This window comes from Cynoglossus semilaevis, chromosome 4 (genome assembly GCF_000523025.1).
Source record: "Cynoglossus semilaevis isolate Cse_v1.0 chromosome 4, Cse_v1.0, whole genome shotgun sequence".
NCBI classification, from domain to species: Eukaryota; Metazoa; Chordata; class Actinopteri; order Pleuronectiformes; family Cynoglossidae; genus Cynoglossus; species Cynoglossus semilaevis.
The window spans coordinates 18,122,400-18,134,134 of record NC_024310.1 but is presented as its reverse complement, the minus strand read 5'-3'; positions in this window follow the sequence as shown (position 1 = coordinate 18,134,134).

Here is an 11,735-nt window from a genome sequence, read left to right as displayed (position 1 = left end):
TAGAAGGGCTTCTCCTATTGGCCGATCGTGAATACATTTCCCAGACTAATTTTTTTTTTTAATTAAAGGATTTAGACAAGTGTATTTAGCAAAGGATAAATATAAATATATAATATAAAATATAAATATAAAACTGTGCCTTGGAGCGACTGCACACAGATCAATTTTTCAATTGGAATATTAGTTATTTAGAGACTGTTCAATTATACATTTCTTCCCTTAAGAAATAAGGGAAATGTCAAATATGAGGGTTTTTTTTGTCTTGCATGCACAGACCTATAAGTGATTGGTTAACTAATCTGAGTGTTTTAGTTCAAGTGCCTGAAAAAGTGAAGATGCCTCTCAGACAGGAGGTGAAACATCTTTGACCTAACTTCAAATGCTGCTGCCGCCGACTCGCTGGAGAATTATAATATAAATGTCAAGAATTTGCACGGATATCTTTTAGTTACTCAGTCTCTTTAATCTCAACAGGTCGCTTCTTTATCCAGTCCACGGCCCAGGTCCTTTTAACCTCTGTCTGTGCCTGTGCTTGAAGTGTTCTATTTGGGTGGATGAATCATTAAATATCAGGTTATTCATTTGAAACGGCTGAACCTTCAGTGTGTTTAAAATTATAATAGAATAATATTAGTTCTGTCCCGCTGTGAGGTGACAGCACCTTCCGTAACGCCAGCCCAGGGCTGTACAGGTATTTCCATACAGTCAGAAGTTATATGTACTTCCTGCTGCCACAGTTAATGAACCTGAGCCAGGTTTGGTAAGGCTCCCTGAGCCCCTTAGCTCCCTAACCCCCCGTCCACCTAGGTGTAGTGAGGCCTCAAAATGTCACAGATCCCCCTCTTCTTGGTCCCTGATGAGGTTGCCTGTGGTGGTTAAGGTGTTTCATGTGCCTCGAATCCTCTGTTTCTTTGTTTGTTTGGACCAACGTTCTTTTTTGTTTGGCCTGATTTGCTCATTTCCTGTAGCTTTGATTTGCTCCTTTGGTCCACATTTATTACGGTAAGTTTGTTTGGATTAAGTGCATTTCTGTTTTGAGTTGATTATCGAGTTGGTTGTTAGTTTTGTTAATTTTGTGCTTTTTGCCCGGATTTGGATCTGCAAGAGATGTCACAGGAATGGGACAACTATATGGTCCAATCGGTCCAATTTTTCAACAAAATCAACAACGTCATGACTGCCTACAAGCTACTCTTCGACTGGAAAAAGAAGCAGCGGAAGCAACTGCCGATCACGTTTTTGCAGCCTCGCAAAAAAGAGCCAGTTCCTGCTACTACTACGGATACACCTTCAGAAACCGTGGAAGAGGTGCCCCAAGAAATGGCACCACCCTCTGGAGAGACGTAAAACCAATCATCAGCTGTGCAGGAAAAGTCATCATCATTTTACTGCGCATTATTATGGTGTCACTACGTCGCGGAAATTCAGTTCTCGCGGCAGGCCTTGGGACCTAGCTACTGCGATAAACGAGGGACCACTGTATTATTGTTGTGGTTATTCTGATAGTGTCGCAACCCAGGATAGGGCGCGTTTTCAGTAGACTGCCTCCCACTGGGGAAATATTGGACCTGTTTTTTTTAGATAATTCCTATTAATACATTTCTAACCCTGTGTTTGTAACCTTCTCTTCTTTCTTTTCCGTGCTTCTCTTCAGGTTCAAACCGGATTTATTTATATCATTACAATAAAAATATATTTGTTTTGTTGACTGAGCTGCCTCCGCCTCCTCCGTTTTGACCCTGTGCCATTATGTTCTCGCCTCATATTGGTTTGTTTTGGTTTTTTAAATCACGGGGTGCAAGTCCCCAGGTGGCGTTGTCGTTCCGTAAGTTAAGTTTCCTTCCCTGCTTAGGTCTGTCCATTTCCCCTCCCTTTGTTAAGAACTTTAGGAACACATGACTTCTTGCCGCGTTTACTTTCAAATGGTTAGTGTTTCACAGTCTTAGTTTCTCCTCTGACTGACACATTTCTTTCAGCCTTCTGCCGTTTCGTGGACCCATTAAATGACTACAAACCAGCAGTGAACCTGTGATGAAATAAACATGTTTCTCTCAGTGATGAATTACCTTATAAACGATTCTCCTCTGAAGAATCCTAAACACGGTGTTAGTGCTGAGATTCTCAGATTGCATTTGAAGGACACAGGACATACACAGTGATTCTTTTTTTTTCTACTGATTGAGTCCTTGGGTAGAAGTGTCCCCCAAGTCTGGCTGTCAATGGTTTAGAGTATCCTTTATTTTCTACCTTTTAAATCAGCCATGGTCAAACTAAGGCACGGGGGCCGGATGCGGCCCGTTCAGCTTTTTAATCCGGTCCGCCAAATTTTTCCAAATTATATAATTTATTTATATTATCGTTATCCTTCTCCTTTTTCCCTTCACTCCCCCCGTCTCCCCAATAGATGGTGTAGAAAAAGATGATAAAGCATTTTAGCCTTTATGCATGACTTCACATGTCATTTATCTTAGTTCACATGAACGCTCCATCTATCTGCTCCTGACCCGACCCACCTGTTCAATTTTAGGACAATTGTGGCCCATGAGTCAAAAAGTTTGCCCACGCCTGTTTGAGCGCTCCATCTATCTGCTCCTGACCTGGGAGTCAAAAAGTTCGCCCACGCCTGTTTGAGATATAAAAAAACAATGGATATCTGAAAGGTAGAAAAACTTGTTCATTAGTTTTTGACAGCCTTATATGCAAAAATGTATTAATTTCTTCTCACTTGCCAATCTGGCCTGCTTGATGAATTTTGAAACTGCACAAACATTTGTTGTTTTTGATGTTTTGTCAAATTATATTTTATTAAATATGAATATTTTCTGATACACTTGTACTTATTTGCATGAAAACAAAAGAGGAAAAACATGGACTTATTATGTTATGGTTGTACTGGTCTGGATTTTGATTTTGGATTTTGACACCTGTGACAGAATACAAACGTGTTCAGCGGAGCGTTCCAGAAGGTGTGAGCGACCTCCTGACGACGGCTCCGTGTCGGCTGTTATATCTGAAGTCAATAAAAGGCGGCTCCGTGTCTGTGTATAAAACCGTACAAATGTGCCGCGGCGAGCTGACGGACACGGCCCCCGTTAATGATGATTGTTGGTCGTGATCGATCACTGAAACACACACACAGTGTGACTCCAGCAATCTCCTCATCATCCCACTCTGCCGTCATCATTCTTCCTCGCTGTTTGAGGAGCCTGTAAGTGTTGAAGTTAAAACGCTTTTCTACATCAGCAGGACCTCCCCTCCGTGTTCCCGTGCCCCAATTCTGCTCTTTCATCTGCCAGACATGCTCACTCCTGCTCTTTCTACCCCTCAGCTTGACATTAGACCCTTTAATTCCCCTCTGAATGAAATTTGATAGGCTGCCACTCATTCATTTCATTCGCTCGCACACTTACATAAAGTCACAACACATTCTTTGGCTTCTTCTTAGAGGCCAAATTATGGAAAGAGGGTCGAGTTTTTAAGGTCTGCTTTGCATTTTTGGGAACAGAGTCTGAATTTCAAGTAAAAGAGAGAACGAGCCAGTCAGGAAGAAGAAAGGAAGGGGAAGAGACATCAGGCCAGCGACACTTACGGATAATAAGAATAAGAAATAATTGGAAAGATATACACAGGATAAAACATGGGTTTTGATAAGGAGGGACATCTTACCCAAACAGGATTAGCCGCCCCCTAGTGGTATGCGAGGACACTGAAAGAGGGTGCTAGTTTTTCTAGTTTTTGGCCTCTCATTTAACAAATGCAGTTTCTTTTATCATCTATATGTCAAGTGTGGGCATCGACATTGCAGGAAGCAGGCAGGACCCAAACACAGTACTGGTGCAGGTAGTTTATTTGAAAGAGCAAAAACAACAAAAACTCACTTCTACACAAGAACAGGACAAACTAGGAACTTGACTGAGCATAGGAACAGACTAGACTAGGAACAGCTACACCATTAACCAGCTGCAATACACAACACAGTCACTTATTTACACACTGATCCAACTACAATGATCAACCAGGACAGAGTGAGGGAGTGGGGTATATATACACAGGGAGCACCAGGTGACACAAGTGAAGCTAATTACCAACAGGTGAGTGTGATCCTACAGATTACCCCACAAAGCAGACAACAGGAAACAGGAAACAGACAGACATGACACTACAATTCAGTTTTTTTATAAGATTAAAGTTTTAAGTCAGTTTCACTTTTACAATAATAATGGTATAATAATAAAGGTCATCAACGGGGGTATTCTTATATTATAAGTATTCTTATAATATAATATGTTGTATTTATTATTATTTCTACATCAAAAATATTTTTTTATCTTGATTGATTGATTTTTGTTTAAATAAAAAACAAACGCATTTTTCCCATATTTTATAGCGTCCAGTAGGGGGCATTCTGTTAAGATTTGTTTTTTGTGCTGATGGACATTTCATTATTATTATTTTTTTTAAAGACAGGTATAAGTACTGGTTGAGAAAAAAAAAAAAAATGAATTGATAAGACCCTATAAGTACTGGTTGAGAAAAAAAAAAAGAATTGATAAGACCTAACAGACATAAAACATAGTAGTTAAGGACAGATATTTTTAGAGGGTTTGCAGAGGGTTTGGTACCGACTGTGCACCGTCAACAGTCTGACTGTACATCTTTATACAGAACACATTTGCTGCACTGGTCTCCTGAGTCTGTAGGAGAAGCTTAGTGCTGTGAATATGGTGCACAAACAGAATCAAAGGCACATTAGTCACACCTGAGAGATGCAGTCACTACGCCTTTTTTATTTCCACCCACACACAGGTGGTTTGTACAAAGCAGTTTGAAATAAAATACATAAAAAATATTGTTATGGCACAAATTCAAGTTATGTTGAATGTAATTATTCTGATCTTGTTTGATCCAACACACAAGAGGCAAACTCAGAGTTGAGGCTAAATGTGAACACACAATAGCCGTGTGTGTGTGTGTGTGTGTGTGCAAGCTGCTCGCATCTGTACATAGAGCGGAGTCTGCTGAGTCAGTGCTGCTAAATACAGCCGACAGAGTCGAAGCAGACCGATGGCATTTTGGCCTTTTTTGTTTTTAACAACGGAAACTCTGCAGCTGCAGTGAATCATTTGTCCGACAGCAGAAAAGAAGCAAAGTTTGATGGACAAACAGCTTTGAAGGAAACAATGACAACAAGAAAATGCCGCACAGAGTGAATTATTAGTCAAGAACAATTAAAAAGGTCAAAGAATGTTTTCCAGTACAACAGACAACAGGTTCTCTCACTGTCTCATCCTGCATCCTTTAAATCCGTCTTTGTGCTGTTTTTTTATCTCACTGTCTCATCCTGCATCCTTTAAGTCCGTCTTTGTGCTGTTTTTTTTTTTTAAACAAGAATGAAAACAACAAATGCTGCTGCCAAAGTTCTAAAGTAAAGGCTTTTTACCAACTCAGAGAAATGAGATAATTAATTTTCTTCTTCAAAATAAATAAATAAAACATATATTATTCAGTTTATACTGTGTATTACTGGTGTTGTCCATTTGGTTTTATTCAAGTAAAAAAAAACTGAACTCAGCTCTCAATGAGGCTCCACAAAAATGTACTCACTATCATATATATATCGTCAGTATCGTATTTTCTGGACTATAAGTCGCACCAACTGGCTAGCGTGCCCCTTAGCGGCTGTCAGTGTGAAAATAACGAACATAAAATTTTTCAGTGGTGCAGGAGTAGCAGACTGGTACACAAGCCTAGAGTGCCCTCTAGTGGCTGTCAGTGTGAAAATAACAAACATGTGATATTATATATTTAATATATAAGCAAACTGAGTATAAGTCACAAACCCAGCCAAAGAATAAAAAAAAAGTGCAACTTATACTCTGGTAAATACAGTAAATGTGTGAAAATGTCTAAAACAATTGTGTGTAAAAAAAAAAATACATGTCAACTATTTTGCTTGCTAAAATGGCTAGAAGATGTTTCCCATGAGGGCAGTTACCTCCTGTGATGGAATAAGTGCAGGTCTCCTTCCCTTGCCCCTCCTCAACAGTCGCTGCATTGTATCGTGCAGAACAACAGCTGCAACAATGTCAGTGCAGCACCTGGAGAGTCGATGGTTATGCATGTTCCATTTACCAACGGCAGCCAGAGTCGTGAGTTTCTTTCCAGGAAATCAGCCACAGACACGAGCATGAAGAGTGTGAGACACAGACCAGATGATTATAAGGAACAATCAGAACTGAATTAGGGTTAGTTGTATAATTACATCTGGGGTTTTTTTTTTCAGACTTACAATGAAAACACAAACACAAACAGAGCTGTCTCTGTCTCCCTGTTTTTTTAAACTGTGAAAGAATGAGTAGGTTGGAATAATTACCGTTTGTTTAGTGAACTGGTTTTGAGAGACATCGTGTTTCGAGCAGAAAGATTTGGAGTTAAAGGAAAGTTAAATATAATTCTGTTTTGTTTGCAGTTTATTTATGCAGTTTGTTCAAATCTGAGCAACAGAGTATTAGTGATGGGTAGTCAGTCTGACTGAATCTGATTTAGAAGTACAATTCTTTCTACATGACAATACAAAACACAACGAGTCTCGACGGAGGCACGACGCGACGTTGCATGGATTTGTGTTACACAACCATTCTGTAATAATCGTTATTGAGCATCTTCCCTATTGTTAATTAACAGAGTAGAACGTCATTGTTGGCTCCCAGTGTGCTTCAGTTGCGTGCCATCATGTGTGATGCACTGTGTGGTTCGAGGTCAGTAGGCACAACCAGAAGTAATGCATACACTGTCATTTTTTTGAGAAAATTAAAGGATTTTAAGTGCGCCTTATAGTGCGGAAAATACGGTAAATTTACCACGTTGAATTTGTAGACGGGCTTTAAATCCCATCACCTAACCGTCGACAGTATCTGCTTTTTTCCGAATGACAGACGAAGGATGTCCGCCGCGTGTAACAGCACAAATAAAAACGCAGGTCATTTGCATGTTTACAGCTCTTTTGCATTTCAGAGCAGAAACACAAGCAAGCTGTCAAAACATCTGACACAAGCTGATCAAACAGTCCCTTTTTACAACGTGTCCTGGGGGAACCACCATCAGAGGAACGGTTACTTATTGTGAAAGCCCTTTGTTGGGCATTTGTCTGCTATTTTCATCCATCTGGACACAAAGAACACGCGGACCACCTGTATGTTAATGGCTAGGGGAGACAAAGTCACGGTGCACTGTAACAGTGAAAACAGTGACTCCCGCTTTTGAAAACTGGCAGTTGAAACAGAGCATTAAAGAGACGACCGGATGAAGGAAAACAGAAGAAGTGGGGCAGAAGTTCAACTGTTTTCTACATATGATTCATGAAGACAGTAGAGTCAGAGCGGCTCGTGCAGACCACGTGGTGTGTACTGTATGACCTCAAGCTAGCGTTTCTGCAGGTGCTTTAGTCTAAGCTCTGTGTTTGCAGTTCGGGTGTGATCTTTTTTTTGTTCTATTTTTGACAGTAGTGTACACCGAAATGGCTGCTTTTAAGAACATTACAAAAATGGAAATGGAGGGTCAGAACATTTTGAGACCGTTATTTTAAAACTGTGACTGATTTTACATGTCAACAAAGGTCAAGTTTTATCTGTATCTCATTGTCTGTGTTACTCTTCAGTTAATCAGGTGAACAATTGTGAAATCAGAGCAAACAATCATTCTTTTTTTTCCGTCTCTTTTCTGAAAAACTGAAAGAACCTTTGATCAGAATTGGACTTCAGTTCTGAGACAAGACAAAGAAGCAGAGGGTGACCTGGTGCCAAAGACATCCCTGGAATTCCACCAGGATGGAATTCTCTGATGGAAACGTGGGTCTTTTTTTGACCCCACTTTCATATGAACACATCTTAAGCTAAGAGTTCTGCAGATGTTTTCTGTTTTTTGAGGATCCAGATTCAGGTTATGGTTGGAGGTAAATGTTCTCCATTTAACTGCAGATTCTGTTTTAAAAGTCTAAAACAGGCATGGGCAAACTTTTTGACTTGTGGGCCACAATTGTCCTAAAATTGACCAGAGGGGGCTGGGTCAGGAGCAGATAGATTGTTGGTGAACTAAGATAAATGACATGTAAAAGTCATGCATAAAGGCTAAAATGCTTTTATCATTTTCGACGCCATCCATTAGGGAAACATGGGTGTTACAGGGAAAAGACAGAAGTATAATGATCATATCAATAAATTATATAATTTGGAAAAGTTTGGCGGGCCAGGTTAAAAAAACTCAACGGGCCGCATTTGTTTGCCCATGCCTGGTTTAAAATGTCAAATACAGGGGGGTCTGAAACAAATATGTCATGGCTATAGTGCTATACACGGAAGATGGACAGGGGGGTCTGAAACAAATATGTCATTAGACGGTGCTATACACGTAAGATGACTTTGTTAACATTTAATAGTTGTACTCCATACATTGCATAGTGCTGCATTCACTTTCATTAGTCTGTGTTGGTTTTTTGGGACTTTTAGCCCAGAGTCAGACTCTTCTGATGTTTTGATGTCCTGGGTTGTGATTTTACCACTGTGTTAGTGATGGTCAGTGACATAGGTACTATATATATATGTGAGTCTGACTCACATATATATAATATGGTGAAAATTGAGTTCCTCCGCATCATGGGAACAGAATTCCGCTGAACTCGAGGACCCCCATAAACATTTCCAGTGCAGTCCTACTTCGGAAAAACCTGAAAGTCTTGACTTAGATTTAAGTGAACTTCATCAAGTCGCTGCTTGTCGTGCTTTTTACTCGTGCAAATGGTTTACTATCACATAAAACCACCCTCTCCCCATTATAAAGAAAATAACACAAACGTCGTCGTCGATGCCCCTGACTTTTCACGATGTCTAACAGCCAAACAACTCCAGTTTTATGGACCCCAACTTGTTTACATGTTCAAAATGATGATACTGCACTTCGACAGAGTAGTTACACTTATTTACTATCTGCTGCAAATCTTTCTAACAGCCACATCATTGAAGTGGAGTCCCCCATAATATATACCTTCGCAGCCTTTTCAGCACTGCCCCTAAAAAGAAATAGATGGACTTGGCAACGGTTGTTTACCAGTGGATTTTATGGCTCAGAGCAGACGAGTTAAATACATGTTTTAGATAAAAATGTTAAAACTACAACTCATCTGCCCATGGCCTCCTCCTGAGCAGACCATCTGCTGCTCAACAGCCAGTCCAGTTTTCTTTTTTCTTTATTGTTGTTTTTTTTAATTTGGATTAACTGTGAGAAGTTGTTTATGCAATATTGCAACACCTGTTGAAATAAGTGTTGGAAAATTGTCATCCATATCTATCAGCTCTGCTGAAGAGTCTCCCCTAAATAATGTCCCATGAATGTTCGCCCTGGAACGACACATACTGTGGTCTTTTGGAGCACCTGCAGTTCCCTCTTGTCCTAAACTGAAGTGTTTTTAAAACAATTGAACAATGAGAATTAAATCAGTAGAGCATGGTGGTTGGATTACAGTGGAGTTACCTGTGAGACTGAATGTTGTTCTCTGTTGGAGCAAGTGAGACTGAATGTTGTTCTCTGTTGGATTTTCCTTAAGCAAAACAACAACAACAGCAACATTCATGTTTGGTGTAAAATCTACAAGAAAAAAAACAAAAAAAAAACCCACAAGTATAATAACAATAAAAACCAATTATATAATTTGGACAAGTTTGGCGGGCCACATCCGACCCATGCCTGGTCTAAGGGTTTAGGACCTGTAACCATTTAGCGGGTAGTCAGCACCGCAAGGTTTTTGTTTTTTTTTTTGGGTCTGCTTAAGCCGGTGGGCGAGGTGACCAGTCCGGCTTCTGACTTTCAAACTTCTGGGTGTCTATCCCGCTCCAGATGTGTTCAAAAGTTATTTGAAGTATCTCATTAACTGCAGCCTTGCATTACTGAGAAGTCACTCTAGTTGATCGGACGTTCTCTCAAATTAGCATCATCTGGATACACAACACCGACTCCATCGGCTCATGTGCTGTGGAGGGACAGCTGCAACAACAGCCGCAGCAGCAGCAGCAGCAGCAGCAGTAGAGGCAGCATTCAAACTGAGCTCCCATATTCAGCACTATCTTGTCTACCGCTCCACATATAGGGACAACCTTGCTTCAAGCTATTCTTTATCAAATTGTCAGCCATATCATCTTCTCAGCAGCAGCACTTGGAGCCAGGAAACTCATCAGGGAGAGGAAGAGGGTTTACCTCCTCGCTGAGGCTCGGGCCTACTTTGACCTGTCAAAACGCTGCTCCATTCAGCAGGGGAACAGAAAACCATGCCAAAAAGGAAAGGGAATAGTTTGACAAGTGACTCAGTTTCTGGGAGGGGGTGAAATTGATAGCTTTTGACTCAATCTCTGGGAGGCATGGGGGAAAAAAGGAAGGCATGACGGTGCAGTTATCTTATTTAGAAAGCTGTGAAATCCACTATACCATGGTTTCCCGCTTTTTCTTCTGTGAAAGTGAAAGTAAATTATTTGTCATTGTGACACAGCACACCACTGCACACACAACCAAATGTGACCTCTGTTTTCATCCCATCACCAAAGTGAACAGTGGGTAGATTAGAGGCGCCCGGGGAGCAGTGTGTGGGGACGGTGCCATGCTCAGACTTGGCAGCTGGTGGACTCGAACCAGGAGCCTTTACATTTAGCACAAGTGAGCGAGGTCAGTCAGTGGCCACAGTGAAATGGTTTGTGCACATGTATGTACTAGCTAAGAAAGAGCCAGCGCCCCTCCCGCCCCCGCCAAGCAAATTGGTCGGCAGCATATTCAGCAGCATATTTTTGGCCCAGTTTGAAGGAGCTGTCAGAGCCTGACAGCTGTTGTGACACAATCTTAAAATACAGCTGGTGAGGTCACACTCTCGGAATATTGGTACAGGTAATGGAATGTTTGCCAATATTGGAACAAGGAAAAGCCGAGTGAAGCCACGGCACAAAATGTCAGGCTGGAGATCTGTTGTGTTATTTATGTCACTTTAAAAATTGAAGGCGTCAAAGACCTGGGCATCGGTTGGCTTTCGCTGCTTGTACAAGGACCACTATTAAACCCATGGGGGTTGGTGGGTTAATGCCTCTGCACATGCAGGAGCTGAACATGTTTACACTTCGAGGGCTTTCCATCGCCATAGAGCGGCTTCGCTGCAGCACCTGGGGGTTATCTGCCTTGTTCAAGGGCACCTTAGGAGGAACAGGCTCTTAACTCCTCACCCGCGTTTAATTCCTCCCCTGTGCTATCTGCAACAAATCCTAGCTTCTTGACTCACAAGACGTATTAGTCCATAAACTCCAGAGCACTGCTGGTCTTAAAACACTTAGAATGCTGTGCTTTCTGGAGTTGGTAGATTTTGAGATTGGGCTTCTGGTTCTCTGTGTTTGAAAAAATGCAAAAAGGGGATATAATAAATGTTATTGTATATATCAAAATCATGTTGTTTCCCCCTTTTATGTATAAACTTAAGTCAGATATAACCATTGCACGAAAGAGGAAGAGCAAAGAAACTTCATAATATAAATGCTAATTGTATTCATCTAGCAAAAGGAAGCACGGCTTTTTACTTCCCAGTGTCTTTGGTTCATCTGCAGCTTCATTCTCCAATAGTGGGAGTGATTTATTTACCAAGCTAAATAGATTCAAGTCTTTAGAGACAGAAAGAGAAAATGAAACCAAAACATTTTTGACCTGCAGATACG